This window comes from Athene noctua, unplaced genomic scaffold (assembly GCF_965140245.1).
Source record: "Athene noctua unplaced genomic scaffold, bAthNoc1.hap1.1 HAP1_HAP1_scaffold_48, whole genome shotgun sequence".
Classification (NCBI taxonomy): Eukaryota; Metazoa; Chordata; class Aves; order Strigiformes; family Strigidae; genus Athene; species Athene noctua.
Window position 1 is genome coordinate 928987 of NW_027437543.1, and position 18814 is coordinate 947800.

Genomic DNA, 18814 nt, shown 5'->3' on the forward strand with positions numbered 1-18814 from the left:
TTTCCTGATAATGCTCATTTTTCTATAATATGGCCTCTATTTTTATTGTCCAAATCCTCATTTTTAGATTCTAAGAAAGCACTTTTCACAGATAATGCCTACTATACCCCATTTCAAGGCCTAAAAGCACGTTTTGTGTGAAAACCCTCATTTTTCAAAAATTAGGCCTCATTTTTAGGGTCCAAAAGCTCATTTGAATAGTACAAGCATTCTTTTTTCACAGACAACCCCTCACTTTTCGAGCACAAATCCCATTTCAAGGTGAAAAAGCACATTCTGTGTGTGAAAATCCTCATTTTTCTACAATTAGGCCTCATTTTTATGGTGCAAAAGCTCCTTTTTATACTCCAAGCATTATTTTTCACAGACAATCTCTCACATTTAGGGCACAAATCCTATTTCAAGGTGAAAAAGCACCTGGTTTTTTTTGAAAATCCTCATTTTTCTACAATTAGTTGTCATTTTTATGGTCCAAGAGCTCATTTGAATACTCCAAGCATTCTTTTTTCAAAGACAATCCCTCACTTTTCGAGCACAAATCCCATTTCAAGGTGAAAAAGCACATTCTGCGTGTGAAAATCCTCATTTTTCTACAATTAGTTCTCATTTTTATGGTCCAAAACCTCATTTTTAGACGCCAAGAACTCATTTTTCACAGACAATCCCTCACTTTTCGACCACAAATCCCATTTTAAGGTGAAAAAGAACCTTCTTTGTGTGAAAATCCTCGTTTTTCTACAATTAGGCCTCATTTTTATGGTGCAAAACGCATTTGAATATCCAATCATACATTTCTCACAGACAATCCCACACTTTTTGAGTCCAAATCCCATTTCAAGATCAAAAAGCACCTGTTGGTTTTTTTTTTAAATCCTCATTTTTTTACAATTAGGCCTCATTTTTATGGTCCAAATGCTCATTTTTAGACACCAAGCACTCATGTTTTACAGACAATCCCTCACTTTTCGAGCACATCCGATTTCAAGGTGAAAAAGCACATGTTTTTTTTAAAAAATCCTCATTTTTCTACAATTAGTTCTCATTTTTATGGTCCAAAAGCTCATTTTTAGATGCCAAGAACTCATTTTTCACAGCAATCCCTCACTTCTTGAGGACAAATCCTATTTCAAGGTGAAAAAGCACATTCTTTGTGTGCAAACCCTCATTTTTCTAAAATTAGGCCTCATTTTTAGGGTCCAAAAGCTCATTTTTATACTCCAAGCATTCATTTTTCAGAGAAAATCCCTCAAATTGAGGGACAAAACCCATATCAAGGTCAAAAAGCACCATGTTTTCCTTGATAATCCTCATTATTCTACTCTACGTCTGCATTCTTATAGTCCAAAACCTCACCTTTACAGTCCAAGCATTCATTTTTCACAGATAATGCCTACCATACCTCATTTCAAGGTCAAAAAGTACCAGTTTTTTGTGAAAATCCTCATTTTTCTAGAATTAGGCCTTGTTTTTATGGTCCAAAATCTCATTTTTACATTCCATGCATTCATTTTTCACAGATAATCTCTCACATTTAGGGCACAAAACCTATTTCAAGATCAAAAAACACCATTATTTTCCTGATAATGCTCATTTTTCTATAATATGGCCTCTATTTTTATTGTCCAAATCCTCATTTTTAGATTCTAAGAAAGCACTTTTCACAGATAATGCCTACTATACCCCATTTCAAGGCCTAAAAGCATATTCTTTGTGTGCAAACCCTCATTTTTCTAAAATTAGGCCTCATTTTTAGGGTCCAAAATCTCATTTTTATACTGCAAGCATTCATTTTTCACAGAGAATCCCTCACATTTAGGGCACAAAACCTATTTCGAGATCAAAAAGCACCATTATTTTCCTGATAGTCCTCATTTTTCTTCAATAAGGCCTCTATTTTTATTATCGAAATCCTCATTTTTTTAGTCCAAGCATTCATTTTTCACAGATAATGCCTACTCTACCCCATTACAAGGTCTTCAAGCAGGTTTCTTGCGTGAAAATCCTCATTTTTCTACAATTAGCCTTTATTTTTATGGTGCAAAACTCATTTTTATGCTCCAAGCATTCATTTTTCACAGAGAATCCCTCACATTTAGGGCACAAAACCTATTTCAAGATCGAAAAGCACCATTATTTTCCTGATATTCCTCATTTTTCTACAACTGGGCCTAATTTTTAGGGTCCAAAATCTCATTTTTCTAGTCCAAGCATTCATTTTTCAGAGATAATGCCTACTATACCCCATTTCAAGGCCTAAAACCACCTGTTTTGTGTGAAAATCCTCTTTTTCTACAATTAGGCCTCATTTTATGGTGCAAAAGTTCATTTTTACGCTCCATGCATTCATTCTTCACAGACAATCCCTCACTTTTCGAGCACAAATCCCATTTCAACGTGAAAAAGCGCCTGTTTTTTTTTGAAAATCCTCATTTTTCTACAATTAGGCCTCATTTTTATGGTGCAAAACTCATTTGAATATCCAATCATACATTTCTCACAGAGAATCCCACACTTTTTGAGTCCAAATCCCATTTCAAGATCAAAAAGCACCTGTTGTTTTTTTTAAAATCCTCATTTTTTTACAATTAGGCCTCATTTTTATGGTCCAAATGCTCATTTTTAGACACCAAGCACTCATTTTTTACAGACAATCCCTCACTTTTCGAGCACATCCCATTTCAAGGTGAAAAAGCACATGGTTTTTTTTTAAAATCCTCATTTTTCTACAATTATTTCTCATTTTTATGGTCCAAAAGCTCATTTTTAGATGCCAAGAACTCGTTTTTCACAGCAATCCCTCACTTCTTGAGGACAAATCCTATTTCAAGGTGAAAAAGCACATTCTTTGTGTGCAAACCCTCATTTTTCTAAAATTAGGCCTCATTTTTATGGTCCAAAAGCTCATTTTTATACTCCAACATTCATTTTTCAGAGAAAATGCCTCAAATTGAGGGACAAAACCCATATCAAGGTCAAAAAGCACCATGTTTTCATTGATAATCCTCATTATCCTACTCTACGTCTGCATTCTTATAGTCCAAAACCTCACCTTTACAGTCCAAGCATTCATTTTTCACAGATAATGCCTACCATACCTCATTTCAAGGTCAAAAAGTACCAGTTTTTTGTGAAAATCCTCATTTTTCTAGAATTAGGCCTTGTTTTTATGGTCCAAAATCTCATTTTTACATTCCATGCATTCATTTTTCACAGATAATCTCTCACATTTAGGGCACAAAACCTATTTCAAGATCAAAAAACACCATTATTTTCCTGATAATGCTCATTTTTCTATAATATGGCCTCTATTTTTATTGTCCAAATCCTCATTTTTAGATTCTAAGAAAGCACTTTTCACAGATAATGCCTACTATACCCCATTTCAAGGCCTAAAAGCACGTTTTGTGTGAAAACCCTCATTTTTCAAAAATTAGGCCTCATTTTTAGGGTCCAAAAGCTCATTTGAATACTCCAAGCATTCTTTTTTCACAGACAATCCCTCACTTTTCGAGCACAAATCCCATTTCAAGGTGAAAAAGCACATTCTGTGTGTGAAAATCCTCATTTTTCTACAATTAGGCCTCATTTTTATGGTGCAAAAGCTCCTTTTTATACTCCAAGCATTATTTTTCACAGACAATCTCTCACATTTAGGGCACAAATCCTATTTCAAGGTGAAAAAGCACCTGGTTTTTTTTGAAAATCCTCATTTTTCTACAATTAGTTGTCATTTTTATGGTCCAAGAGCTCATTTGAATACTCCAAGCATTCTTTTTTCAAAGACAATCCCTCACTTTTCGAGCACAAATCCCATTTCAAGGTGAAAAAGCACATTCTGTGTGTGAAAATCCTCATTTTTCTACAATTAGTTCTCATTTTTATGGTCCAAAACCTCATTTTTAGACGCCAAGAACTCATTTTTCACAGACAATCCCTCACTTTTCGACCACAAATCCCATTTTAAGGTGAAAAAGAACCTTCTTTGTGTGAAAATCCTCGTTTTTCTACAATTAGGCCTCATTTTTATGGTGCAAAACGCATTTGAATATCCAATCATACATTTCTCACAGACAATCCCACACTTTTTGAGTCCAAATCCCATTTCAAGATCAAAAAGCACCTGTTTTTTTTTTTAAATCCTCATTTTTTTACAATTAGGCCTCATTTTTATGGTCCAAATGCTCATTTTTAGACACCAAGCACTCATGTTTTACAGACAATCCCTCACTTTTCGAGCACATCCCATTTCAAGGTGAAAAAGCACATGTTTTTTTTAAAAAATCCTCATTTTTCTACAATTATTTCTCATTTTTATGGTCCAAAAGCTCATTTTTAGATGCCAAGAACTCATTTTTCACAGCAATCCCTCACTTCTTGAGTAGAAATCCTATTTCAAGGTGAAAAAGCACATTCTTTGTGTGCAAACCCTCATTTTTCTAAAATTAGGCCTCATTTTTATGGTCCAAAAGCTCATTTTTATACTCCAACATTCATTTTTCAGAGAAAATCCCTCAAATTGAGGGACAAAACCCATATCAAGGTCAAAAAGCACCATGTTTTCCTTGATAATCCTCATTATTCTACTCTACGTCTGCATTCTTATAGTCCAAAACCTCACCTTTACAGTCCAAGCATTCATTTTTCACAGATAATGCCTACCGTACCTCATTTCAAGGTCAAAAAGTACCTGTTTTTTGTGAAAATCCTCATTTTTCTAGAATTAGGCCTTATTTTTATGGTCCAAAATCTCATTTTTACATTCCATGCATTCATTTTTCACAGATAATCTCTCACATTTAGGGCACAAAACCTATTTCAAGATCAAAAACCACCATTATTTTCCTGATAATGCTCATTTTTCTATAATATGGCCTCTATTTTTATTGTCCAAATCCTCATTTTTAGATTCTAAGAAAGCACTTTTCACAGATAATGCCTACTATACCCCATTTCAAGGCCTAAAAGCACGTTTTGTGTGAAAACCCTCATTTTTCAAAAATTAGGCCTCATTTTTAGGGTCCAAAAGCTCATTTGAATAGTACAAGCATTCTTTCTTCAAAGACAATCCCTCACTTTTCGAGCACAAATCCCATTTCAAGGTGAAAAAGCACATTCTTTATGTGAAAATCCTCATTTTTCTACAATTAGGCCTCATTTTTATGGTGCAAAAGCTCATTTTTATACTCCAAACATTATTTTTCACAGACAATCTCTCACATTTAGGGCACAAATCCTATTTCAAGGTGAAAAAGCACCTGGGTTTTTTTGAAAATCCTCATTTTTCTACAATTAGTTGTCATTTTTATGGTCCAAGAGCTCATTTGAATAGTACAAGCATTCTTTTTTCAAAGACAATCCCTCACTTTTCGAGCACAAATCCCATTTCAAGGTGAAAAAGCACATTCTGTGTGTGAAAATCCTCATTTTTCTACAATTAGTTCTCATTTTTATGGTCCAAAAGCTCATTTTTAGACGCCAAGAACTCATTTTTCACAGACAATCCCTCACTTTTCGACCACAAATCCCATTTCAAGGTGAAAAAGAACCTTCTTTGCGTGAAAATCCTCGTTTTTCTACAATTAGGCCTCATTTTTATGGTGCAAAATCTCATTTTTATACTGCAAGCATTCATTTTTCACAGAGAATCCCTCAAATTTAGGGCACAAAACCTATTTCGAGATCAAAAAGCACCGTTATTTTCCTGATAGTCCTCATTTTTCTTCAATAAGGCCTCTATTTTTATTATCGAAATCCTCATTTTTTTAGTCCAAGCATTCATTTTTCACAGATAATGCCTACTCTACCCCATTACAAGGTCTTCAAGCAGGTTTCTTGCGTGAAAATCCTCATTTTTCTACAATTAGCCTTTATTTTTATGGTGCAAAACTCATTTTTATGCTCCAAGCATTCATTTTTCACAGAGAATCCCTCACATTTAGGGCACAAAACCTATTTCAAGATCAAAAAGCACCATTATTTTCCTGATATTCCTCATTTTTCTACAATTGGGCCTAATTTTTAGGGTCCAAAATCTCATTTTTATAGTCCAAGCATTCATTTTTCAGAGATAATGCCTACTATACCCCATTTCAAGGCCTAAAACCACCTGTTTTGTGTGAAAATCCTCATTTTTCTACAATTAGGCCTCATTTTATGCTGCAAAAGTTCATTTTTACGCTCCATGCATTCATTCTTCACAGACAATCCCTCACTTTTTGAGCACAAATCCCATTTCAAGGTGAAAAAGCACATTCTGTGTGTGAAAATCCTCATTTTTCTACAATTAGGCCTCATTTTTATGGTGCAAAACTCATTTGAATATCCAATCATACATTTCTCACAGAGAATCCCACACTTTTTGAGTCCAAATCCCATTTCAAGATCAAAAAGCACCTGTTTTTTTTTTTTAAATCCTCATTTTTTTACAATTAGGCCTCATTTTTATGGTCCAAATGCTCATTTTTAGACACCAAGCACTCATTTTTTACAGACAATCCCTCACTTTTCGAGCACATCCCATTTCAAGGTGAAAAAGCACATGTTTTTTTTTTAAAATCCTCACTTTTCTACAATTATTTCTCATTTTTATGGTCCAAAAGCTCATTTTTAGATGCCAAGAACTCGTTTTTCACAGCAATCCCTCACTTCTTGAGGACAAATCCTATTTCAAGGTGAAAAAGCACATTCTTTGTGTGCAAACCCTCATTTTTCTAAAATTAGGCCTCATTTTTATGGTCCAAAAGCTCATTTTTATACTCCAACATTCATTTTTCAGAGAAAATCCCTCAAATTGAGGGACAAAACCCATATCAAGGTCAAAAAGCACCATGTTTTCCTTGATAATCCTCATTATCCTACTCTACGTCTGCATTCTTATAGTCCAAAACCTCACCTTTACAGTCCAAGCATTAATTTTTCACAGATAATGCCTACCATACCTCATTTCAAGGTCAAAAAGTACCAGTTTTTTGTGAAAATCCTCATTTTTCTAGAAATAGGCCTTATTTTTATGGTCCAAAATCTCATTTTTACATTCCATGCATTCATTTTTCACAGACAATCTCTCACATTTAGGGCACAAAACCTATTTCAAGATCAAAAACCACCATTATTTTCCTGATAATGCTCATTTTTCTATAATATGGCCTCTATTTTTATTGTCCAAATCCTCATTTTTAGATTCTAAGAAAGCACTTTTCACAGATAATGCCTACTATACCCCATTTCAAGGCCTAAAAGCACGTTTTGTGTGAAAACCCTCATTTTTCAAAAATTAGGCCTCATTTTTAGGGTCCAAAAGCTCATTTGAATAGTACAAGCATTCTTTTTTCACAGACAATCCCTCACTTTTCGAGCACAAATCCCATTTCAAGGTGAAAAAGCACATTCTTTATGTGAAAATCCTCATTTTTCTACAATTAGGCCTCATTTTTATGGTGCAAAAGCTCCTTTTTATACTCCAAGCACTATTTTTCACAGACAATCTCTCACATTTAGGGCACAAATCCTATTTCAAGGTGAAAAAGCACCTGGTTTTTTTTGAAAAACCTCATTTTTCTACAATTAGTTGTCATTTTTATGGTCCAAGAGCTCATTTGAATACTCCAAGCATTCTTTTTTCAAAGACAATCCCTCACTTTTCGAGCACAAATCCCATTTCAAGGTGAAAAAGCACATTCTGTGTGTGAAAATCCTCATTTTTCTACAATTAGTTCTCATTTTTATGGTCCAAAAGCTCATTTTTAGACGCCAAGAACTCATTTTTCACAGACAATCCCTCACTTTTCGACCACAAATCCCATTTCAAGGTGAAAAAGAACCTTCTTTGTGTGAAAATCCTCATTTTTCTACAATTAGGCCTCATTTTTATGGTGCAAAATCTCATTTTTTACTGCAAGCATTCATTTTTCACAGAGAATCCCTCAAATTTAGGGCACAAAACCTATTTCGAGATCAAAAAGCACCGTTATTTTCCTGATATTCCTCATTTTTCTTCAATAAGGCCTCTATTTTTATTATCGAAATCCTCATTTTTTTAGTCCAAGCATTCATTTTTCACAGATAATGCCTACTCTACCCCATTACAAGGTCTTCAAGCAGGTTTCTTGCGTGAAAATCCTCATTTTTCTACAATTAGCCTTTATTTTTATGGTGCAAAACTCATTTTTATGCTCCAAGCATTCATTTTTAATAGAGAATCCCTCACATTTAGGGCACAAAACCTATTTCAAGATCGAAAAGCACCATTATTTTCCTGATATTCCTCATTTTTCTACAACTGGGCCTAATTTTTAGGGTCCAAAATCTCATTTTTATAGTCCAAGCATTCATTTTTCAGAGATAATGCCTACTATACCCCATTTCAAGGCCTAAAACCACCTGTTTTGTGTGAAAATCCTCATTTTTCTACAATTAGGCCTCATTTTATGCTGCAAAAGTTCATTTTTACGCTCCATGCATTCATTCTTCACAGACAATCCCTCACTTTTTGAGCACAAATCCCATTTCAAGGTGAAAAAGCACATTCTGTGTGTGAAAATCCTCATTTTTCTACAATTAGGCCTCATTTTTATGGTGCAAAACTCATTTGAATATCCAATCATACATTTCTCACAGACAATCCCACACTTTTTGAGTCCAAATCTCATTTCAAGATCAAAAAGCACCTGTTTTTTTTTTTAAATCCTCATTTTTTTACAATTAGGCCTCATTTTTATGGTCCAAATGCTCATTTTTAGACACCAAGCACTCATTTTTTACAGACAATCCCTCACTTTTCGAGCACATCCCATTTCAAGGTGAAAAAGCACATGTTTTTTTTAAAAAATCCTCATTTTTCTACAATTATTTCTCATTTTTATGGTCCAAAAGCTCATTTTTAGATGCCAAGAACTCATTTTTCACAGCAATCCCTCACTTCTTGAGTAGAAATCCTATTTCAAGGTGAAAAAGCACATTCTTTGTGTGCAAACCCTCATTTTTCTAAAATTAGGCCTCATTTTTATGGTGCAAAATCTCATTTTTATCCTCCAAGCATTCATTTTTCACAGAAAATCCCTTAAATTGAGGGACAAAACCCATATCAATGTCAAAAAGCACCATGTTTTCCTTGATAATCCTCATTATTCTACTCTACGTCTGCATTCTTATAGTCCAAAACCTCACCTTTACAGTCCAAGCATTCATTTTTCACAGATAATGCCTACCATACCTCATTTCAAGGTCAAAAAGTACCTGTTTTTTGTGAAAATCCTCATTTTTCTAGAATTAGGCCTTATTTTTATGGTCCAAAATCTCATTTTTACATTCCATGCATTCATTTTTCACAGACAATCTCTCACATTTAGGGCACAAAACCTAATTCAGGATCAAAAAACACCATTATTTTCCTGATAATGCTCATTTTTCTGCAATAAGGCCTCTGTTTTTATTGTCCAAATCCTCATTTTTAGACTCTAAGAAAGCACTTTTCACAGATAATTCCTACTATACCCCATTTCAAGGCCTAAAAGCACATTTTGTGTGCAAACCCTCATTTTTCAGAAATTAGGCCTCTATTTTTAGGGTCCAAAAGCTCATTTGAATAGTACAAGCATTCTTTTTTCACAGACAATCCCTCACTTTTCGAGCACAAATCCCATTTCAAGGTGAAAAAGCACATTCTGTGTGTGAAAATCCTCATTTTTCTACAATTAGGCCTCATTTTTATGGTCCAAGAGCTCTTTTTTATACTCCAAGCATTCATTTTTCTCAGACAATCCCTCACATTTAGGGCACAGACCCCATATCGAGGTCAAAAAGCAATTTTTTTCTGTAAAAATCCTCATTTTCCTACTCTAAGCCCCCATATTTTGGGTGCAAAACTTCAGTTTTATACTCCAAGTGTCTCTGATTTGCCCCCGATCAGAACTAATTATGTTTGATTCCAGTATGAATACCGGAATATTTCAGTAGGGTGACATGTTTACATTTATCCTGCATTTTGCACATCTCACCAGATCCCAATGCTCCTATGAATTCCTCTGCGTCGCCCCGCACCAAGGCTGAAGAATTTGTCAGTGATCATTTGCTAGGTACAGCTAGGTACTGCTTAGGGAATTACATATAGAATTGAAACTAATTCTGTTTGAAGTTGTTAGAGCTGTCTAGAGACAGAAGTAATTTATTCCCTCAAACCCTCTGGATAATGTCTCAGATATACCACAACCTGAGATGAATGAGAACTGGGGAGAATGAGCTGTAACAGTTCAGAGATCTCTGCCAAGGAACAGTGGAACTAGGGACTGGGTAATTCCGGCGGGGGGACATGCGACCGCCGACTCATGGGCCACCGACCCAAACTACACCCCAGACTCATTTCTAGAGATTTCTAAGCTTTAGTGCACAGAATCGAAGTAGGAGGGCAGTATGATCATGATTTCCAGGAATTCTTGTGTTTATGTATGAATACCTAATGAATATGTATGGATGAATAATATAGGAACTGTATGGTTTTGTGACTGGTGTGAGTTGTTGGTGACAGCACTCCACCGCGCACCCGGCCGTCAGTAAAAAAGTGTCTGCTTATCGGCATCAAACTGGTGTCGATAAGTTAATATCCTGGCTCTTCGGTGACACCAGGACACGTGGGGACACAGCGGGGGTGACACCGGGAGAGCAGAAGACCACCAGGCCAGCCCCTGTTCCCAGCAGCAGGGTCCCAGTGGGGTCACTGGGCAGAGTGGGGGGACTGGCCACTGCCTGGGGATCCTGTTGCTTTTCCCAAAGGAGGAGCGGGGCAGCTGTGGACTGATCTGGGGGGACAGCACTGGGGGCGGTGTCAGAGGGGGCAGTTTGGGTGCTGGGTGGTGGCACCTGTGGGTTTCCCGGTGTCCCCCTTGGTGTCACTGGTGGGGGACAGGGACACCACGCTGTACTTCTGGACGCTGCCAGTGACAGCGGCACTGGGGATCGTGAGTGCCGCTGGCACCAGTTTGACCACAGGCTGGTCACTGGGGACAGTGGTGGTGCCTGGGGAGGTGGCCGTGGGCACAGGGCTGGGGCTGAAGGTCATCACCTCTGGACAGGGGGACTGTGTGGGGCACGGGGACACGGTGGGTGCCCCTCGGAGTGGGTGGGACGGGCAAGGCCAGGATCCCCCGCGGGGCCTGGCATGTGGCTCTGCACTTGCTGCGGGAGCAGCAGCCCCGGTGACGTGGGTGACACCAACCTCAGGGGGTGGCAGGAGGCTGAGGGCGTCCCTGCCTGTATGTGGGGGTGCCGATGTCACTGTGGCCGTGGTGACACGCCAAGGCTGTCCCTGCACATCTATGGGGGTGTGACATCACGATGGCCACAGTGACACCCAAGGGTGTCCCTGCCCTTAAATGGGGGTGCTGATGTCACAACGGCCGCTGTGCCCCACGGCAACAAGCCTCTAACAAGGGTCGCTGGGTTCCAGCCGTGCGTCAGTGCGACCTGGGAGGTGAGGAGAGAGCAGGGCAGGGAAGGGGCTGGTCGGGGGCTGCTGAGGGAGGAGTGGGGGGTCCCACACCTCGGGGCGCCGGGGCTGTGCTGAGAGCTGACCCGCGCCCCGCTTCTCCCTCAGAGCCAGCCGAGGAGCATCTGGGAGAGACACCCCGGTGCTGCTGGGACAGGGACGCTCCCAACGCTCGTGTGCACTTGCACCATTTCTGAGAGGAGAGAGGAGGAGGCCCCCGACTCGATGGAGCAGGGTGAGAGCAAAGTTTCCCTCCCGCAGCACAGCAGAAGGGCTGTCGGGGGTCAGCGTGGGGCCGAGCGCGGTGGCAGGGGGAGGCAGTGCCTGCGATGCCCCTTCCTCGCCACGGCCCCCAGCCCTGCCCCTCAGCCCCTCAGGGACGGAGCAGGGCCCTGGGGACGATCCCTCAGGGACGCTTCCCCCAGCCCCACAGAGGTGCTCATTCCCGCCGGCGTTTGCTCTCTCCCCTCCAGCGTGCGTGCTGTGTGGCCGGGCAGCGGCGGACACGGATCACTGTGGGCCGAAAATCGAGAAGCAAGGGTTCTGTGTCCATCACTTTTGCCTGGTGAGTGCCCCAGGGCTCCCTCCAGCTCACCGACAGGGCACTCCCGGCCATGCTCTCTTCATCAGCTCCTTCTCTCTTCTCTTCTCTTTGCAGATTTTTGCCAGCAAGCTTTTTTACTGGCAGGTTGACAGTTCAAGGGTGCTGGGATTTGTCATTGACACCATTCTCAGCATAGTCGAGCGAGCAGCGCAGAAGGTGAGGACCTGACAAGATCAGGGAGATTTGTGTGAGGAGAGCTCTGGGGGAGCTTAGCCCAGAGCCCAGGGAAGAACTCCCAGCCCCTCCAAGCAGCCCCGGGACAAAAGCCTTGCTCCCAGCAGCTCCACAGAGCTCCAGCCCAGGAGCCTGGGGCGCCGGGCGGATCTGTGGGCTGTGGCCCAGCAGCGGCCACATCCTGCGCCCTGCCCGGAGGCGTGGGGCTGGCTGGGGAGGCCCTGAGGCTGCCGCTGACGGGGCTGCTCTGCTCTTTCCAGCGATGCTTCGTCTGCGGGCAGAGCGGGGCCGCCATCACCTGCTGCCGGGAGGGCTGCGGCCGCAGCTTCCACCTGCCCTGTGCCATCGAGGGTGAATGCGTCACCCAGTACTTTCCTCCGCACAGGTACCTCCTGTCCCCTCCTCGCCCCCACCGGGGGAGGACCCAGCACTTCTCACCTCACCCATCCCTTCCCTCTGCCCCCCAGGTGCTTCTGCAGGGAGCACCGCCCAGAGCAGCAGGTGGAGGCGGCTCCGGAGGAGAACACCGAGTGCCTCATCTGCCTGGAGCCTGTGGGGGACAGAAAGTCCTTCCACACCTTGGTGTGCCCCGCCTGCAAACATGCCTGGTTCCACCGGGGCTGCATCCAGGTAGGAGCCGTTCCCTCACCCCCAGGACACGGCAGGAGCTGGGCAGCACCAGGGTCTAACCCCTTCTCCTTTTGTTCCCACTGCAGGGCCAGGCTCGGTACGCTGGTACCGTTCCCTTCAAATGCCCCCACTGCAGAGACACGAATCGCTTTCTCAAGGACATGGTGAAAATGGGCATCCAAATGCCCTTGAGGTTGGTGACCTGCCGGCTCACAGCACAGGAGGCTGCAAGCCCTGTGCCGTGCCCGGGGCTGCCCCTGCAGTCCTGCCCCTCCGCTGTCCCGTCTGCCTGGGCTTCAGCTTCACGGAGGAGCTGGGAACCGGGCAGGGGGCAGGAGCAGGGCTGCCCTGCATCGGCCTCATGCCGGGGCAGCAGGGGCTCAGCCATTTCCCTTTCTCCACCAGACCTCCATCACAGGACAACGGGCCTCCTGTTGGAGTACTAATCCAGATGCACAGCCGCTGCGATGCCCGTGAGTGCCTGTGTCCCTGGGGCAGGGAGCACGCAGGGGCATGGGGGTAAGTTGCCAAAGCAGCACCCTGGGCTCTGCACGGGATCTCTGCCTCACCGAGACCTCGGAGCAGAAGGACTGAGAACAGGAGCTGTGCTGCACAACCCCGTGTGCGGCCACTTTGTCCTCACAGCCATGAACCCTTTTGTTCCCCAGGCCCTGGGAACTGCTCCTGTGCAGCTTCTGCGGTGCTGCGAGAACACACCGGCGCTGCTCCAACGTCAGCACCATCAGGATCATCTGGGTGTGCGAGAGCTGTGCTGGCCAGGGCAATGGTAAGAGGCAAAGAACCTTAATGCCCCTGGGCTGGGGCCAGGGCCCAGGCAAGGCCTGGCAGCGGGTGCCCAGGCTGGGCTTGGCAGAGCCTCTCTGCCCCAGGAGGGCTGGGGCACCGCTCCGGCCTCTCCACTGTGGCCTCTGTGCCCCTGACCTTCCTGCTCCCCCTTACAGCCTCCACTGACAGCTCAGGGCTCGCTGGCTCTGGCACTGGTAGCGGGTCAGGACCGGGGTCATCCCGTGGCTCGGCAGCACCAGAGAGCAGCAGCCCCAGCACTGGCAGCCAGGCGGCATCGGGGCCGTCCAACGACTCCCAGGTCCTTCACGGCAGCAGCAGCTCCAGCTCACCTGGGCCCCAGCACACACGACACCGCGCCCGTGCTGAACGTCTGGCCCAGACGCCCTACAGCAGGCCCAGAAGACGCTGGGACAGGACCCGTGCGCCAGCACCAAGGGCCGAGAGCAGCCCCCCCGGCCAGGCAGCGCTGGGGACGATCCAGGGCTCCCCAGTGCCGGAGAGCAGCAGCCCCAGCACCACCAGCCAGGCGGCACTGGGGCCGTCCCCCGAGTCCCCAGCGCTCGAGGGCAGCAGCAGGTGCAGGCCATTTGGGCCCGTGCGGAGGAGGGACGAGTCCCGTGCTGAACGGCGGGCCCAACACCCTTACAGCCGGCCCGGACGCAGGCGCGGGACCGGCCATGAGCCGTCCCCACGGGACGGCCGTGATCCCCCTCCAGCAGAACAATAAAGTTGTCTGTTAACCTCTGCCCTGGGAGATTCCACGCTCATCTGTCACCATCCTCCTCCTCTCCCTTTCTCCAGGGGCAGCGTTAGGGGCTGAGCCCAGAGGTCTCGGCAGGAGTTGTGACACGGAGATTGCTGTAGACGGTCTAGCAATTGTGATAAAACAGTAACAGTGAGGGAAAGTACAAAGGGGCGCTGCACCCTGTGATTGCTCACCACCCGCCCGCTGATACCCAGCCCCTTCCCAGGCAGCGATCCCCAAAAACCGAGACCCCGCACTCGCAGTCCCAGGTGCAGGAGAGAACCCCCCGCTTCCCAGCCGCCCCTCCTTGACACCCTGAGCACGACGTTACAGGAGATGGGACATGCCGCTGGCTAAGTTGGGGCTCTGGCTCTGCCCCCGCCGAGACCTTGATCTCTGACATCAACCCCTGTAGGATCAGCATTCTTCTCATGGCAAATCCCGTACGGAATCCAAAACACAGCGCTAGTCGAGCTACTGAGGAGAAAAATTAACTCTATCCCAGTGAAACCAGGGCAGGCTCCACCCACAATCACAGAATCATCTAGGCTGGAAAGGACCTTGGAGATCATCTAGTCCAACCGTGCACCCAGCACTGACCGTTCCCAACTGCCCCAGATCCCTCAGCGCTGGCTCAGCCCGACTCTTCAACCCCTCCAGGGATCCCGGGGACTCCCCCCTGCCCTGGGCAGCCCATTCCAACGCCCAACAGCCCCTTCTGCACAGAAATCCTTCCTCAGAGCCAGCCTGACCCTGCCCTGGGCAGCTTGAGGCCATTCCCTCGGGGCCTGGCGCTGGGGCCTTGGCTCCAGAGACTCATCCCCCTCTCTGCCCCCTCCTGGCAGGGAGTTGCAGAGGGCCAGGAGGTCTCCCCTCAGCCTCCTCTTCTCCAGACTGAACCCCCCCAGTTCCCCCAGCCGCTCCCCAGCAGACCTGTGCTCCAGACCCTGCCCCAGCTCCGTTGCCCTTCTCTGGCCACGCTCGAGTCATTCAATGGCCTTTTTGGGGTGAGGGGCCCAAAACTGAACCCACTCAGCGAGGGGCGGCCTCCCCAGTGCCGAGCCCAGGGCTCAGATCCCTTCCCTGTCCCTGCTGGCCACGCCAGTGCTGACACAAGCCAGGATGCCATTGGCCGCCTTGGCCCCCTGGGCACCTGCTGGCTCATGCTCAGCCCCTGGCAATCACCCCCCACACAAACCACTTCACCTGCTCCAGCAGCACCGTCAGCACAAACACAACATTGCAGGATCTTCCCCCTGCTCTGACCCCGCCACTGATCCGAGTCCATTTACACATCAATGACCAGGTAATCAAAGGTGCAAGGATTGGTCCTACCTGAGAGACGACCAGTTACTTCTGACCTTAACCTCCTAAACCAGCTGTGTCACACGGCACAACAGCCCTGCTGCCCAACTGGCAGAGACTGAGGGGTGCAAGAGGCAGAATTTGAAAGGACCGGGCTAGAACGCTAAAAAAAATAACCCCAAACCCCAAATCAAACACATCACACGTGCTTACAACTCTGAGCGCGTTGAACTGATTTCAGTTTTCATCCGTTCTTTTAGGGGATGAGAAAGGAAACAACCATTAAAATTTCATTTTCCTTCTCCTGGGCAGTGCCTGGGCAGTACTTCATCACAGGTGTGATGAGCTGGCGCTGCTCTCAGCTCCAGTCCTGCCCTCCAGCCAGAGGCAAGCGCCTCCTACCCTGCAAATAACTGGGTGCTGTGTGCGTCCTCCTTCCAGACGGCGACTCAGACTGTCCGCAGAAGGATGAACTGCAGGGATGTGATGGGGCTGTTGTTTCCCTTTCTGCTCAGGATACCCGGGAGGCACGACAGCACCTGACAGCACAGTGGGTCAGGGACAGTGTGGGCATCCTGATCCCTGGGGACGTTCCAGCTCAATCTGGGAGAATGTAAACATCACATGTTAAAAAAAGAAAAAGACATATTTGGGTGCAAAAACCGCCTGTCAGACAGTGGTTTTCGGGTACCACCCCTGAACGGATCCATCGCTGTTCATTTTCCATGCACTATCGAAAAAAGTAAAACATGACACTAAAAAAATTCTTGTCTCTTTTATCAAATATAAAGCAGACAAAAAACTACTAATGCCCACGTGTTTGCCAGGTATAAAATAGGTCTCCAAAACGACACATTCTCATTATTTCTAAGGTTACGTTAACAGCCCTGGGGTTTGCAGGCCTTAAAAATCCAGGATTCAGGGGAAGATCTGCTTGCGTTGACAAAAGCAGCATCCTTCATCTGCTCCACTCGCTGCACGGCTTGGGCCGAACGTCTGAGGAAAAGGAGATTTCGTGCCTTTTGGGAAAAAAAAAAAAAAAAGCAGGTGATAATCTGCTTTTACTCAACAACTCTCTGCTTTAAAAAAAGGCATTTTCAGTGGAATCGGATGATTTGCTTGGTTACACAGCTTGTGAATGTCTTCTGACTTACCATAACTAATATTAATCTTGTATTTTATCTTGTTTGGATATGAAAGCAGATGAAAAGTTGACACCTGATTTTTAATTTTTTTTTCCTTTAATTTTTTGACCAAGCGATAAACTCAAAGGACTCAAACATTTCACCCAAAAGGCCGCATAACCTAAAGGGACATCAGTCACAGGAGAAACTCGGAGCTTTTAAATCATTTCAGCACTTTCTGCTCCATCCCCTCAGGTAATCTCTTCAACCTGAAGGTCCTGTCTCCATTCCTACTCCAGGTCTGTCAGGTTTATTCAAACAGTAATTCTCTGACTCCGCAGGTGGTTTTTTCCACTCCCGTTCAGCAGGAGATTCTTCGGGCAGAGCTGATCACCGCCCCAGCTCTCTGCTCCATCCCTCCTCTGCTTCACTGCAGCCTCATGAGGACCCACGGTACAAGTGCTCAGTTGATTTTCCCTGCCCTATAGCACTCGCACTGCTCCTGAGCAGCCACCCTGAACTACTGAACGCTCCAACTCTACTCTCTAAAAAGCTGCAAAAGTCTTTCCCAGCCTCTTGCTGCCTACAGAGGCAGAGTCAAACTGTGCTGAGCCGGCCTGTCCATGGCAGCCCTCAGAGCATTTCTCTGCATCCCCAGGAGAAGTGCTCAGCCTACCACCGCCCAGGGCACGGGGGCATCTCTTCCGCGTCGGCCGCACCACACGGCTCTGAAGCTGAAGCTTGGCACCTCACCCTGAAGAGCTTCAGCGTAAGGACTGGACTTGCCGCGGTAATTGACCCGTCAGGCTGCTTTCCTGCCGAGCAACCTCCGATCCTTCCAGTCCCAAAGCTGCCACTTCCAGAGCACCACGGGGTTCCTGATCCCTGCCCGTGACAACGGCGTCAGCAGAAAACAAGCTCCGAGGCTTCCTTGTCACAGGCCTCACCTGCTAAGAAACCAGAGCACTTCCCCTGCTTTCCTCCCCACGCCTCAACGCTTTTTTCTACGCTGCAGCGCGGCAGCTTTCTCCTAAACGCTTCCAAAATATTATCACACTGTTGTTTGTATAAAATAAGGAAAACATCGTTTATGTTCTAACCAGAAGGCTTAGCTGTCGCACGGCACAAGAAATGGAGCGGCCTGACGCACAGACACATTTCCCATCGGCGCTCATCGTTACTGTGCTGGGCCTGGCTGAGCTGGAACTGGCTTTCCCCTACAGCAGCCCCACGGTGCTGTGGTTTATGCTGGGAGCTGCAGGGTGTTGGCAGCACCCTGGGGTGGTGGCTGCTGCTGAGTGGTGCTTACGCGGCACCAGGGCTCCGGTGGGACGGGGTGGGCGAGATCTCGGGAGGGGACACAGCCCGGACAGCTGACCCCAGCTGACCAAGGGACATTCCAGTCCATCTGACTGCTCCAGTATAAAGCTGGGAGAAAGGAGGAAGGGGGGGGGGGGGGGGTGTGTCACCCTCGGTCCTCCGAGGCAAGCACTCCGCGTATGGGAGCCCTGCTTCCTGAGAAGGCCCCACATCGCCTCTCCATGGGAAGGAGAGAATAAATCTGGTTTCTTTTTATTTTGTTTCCGGGCGCGGACCTTTGCTTCGCTTTGCTTCTATTAAAACTGCTTTTGTTTTACCCACAAGGGTTGGTCTATCTTATTTTCTTTCCCCTCTTTGCCCTGTTGAGGAAACAAAGGGAAGGGGGCAGAAGTGATAGAGCGACTTGGTGGTACCTGGCATTTAGCCCAGGTCAAACCACCACAATAATTCACCTTTAGCCTTCTGAGAAAAGACTCCAAAATGTTCTATTTGAGAGATGCTCAGTCTATGTCCAGCTTTTCGTTATGTCCCCTTTCTAAATGACTTACCACAAGTTAAACACTTTTTTTTAAAAAAAAGAATACGTTTGTTTTGCCTAAAACTTAATATCTAAGATTAATTTTGAG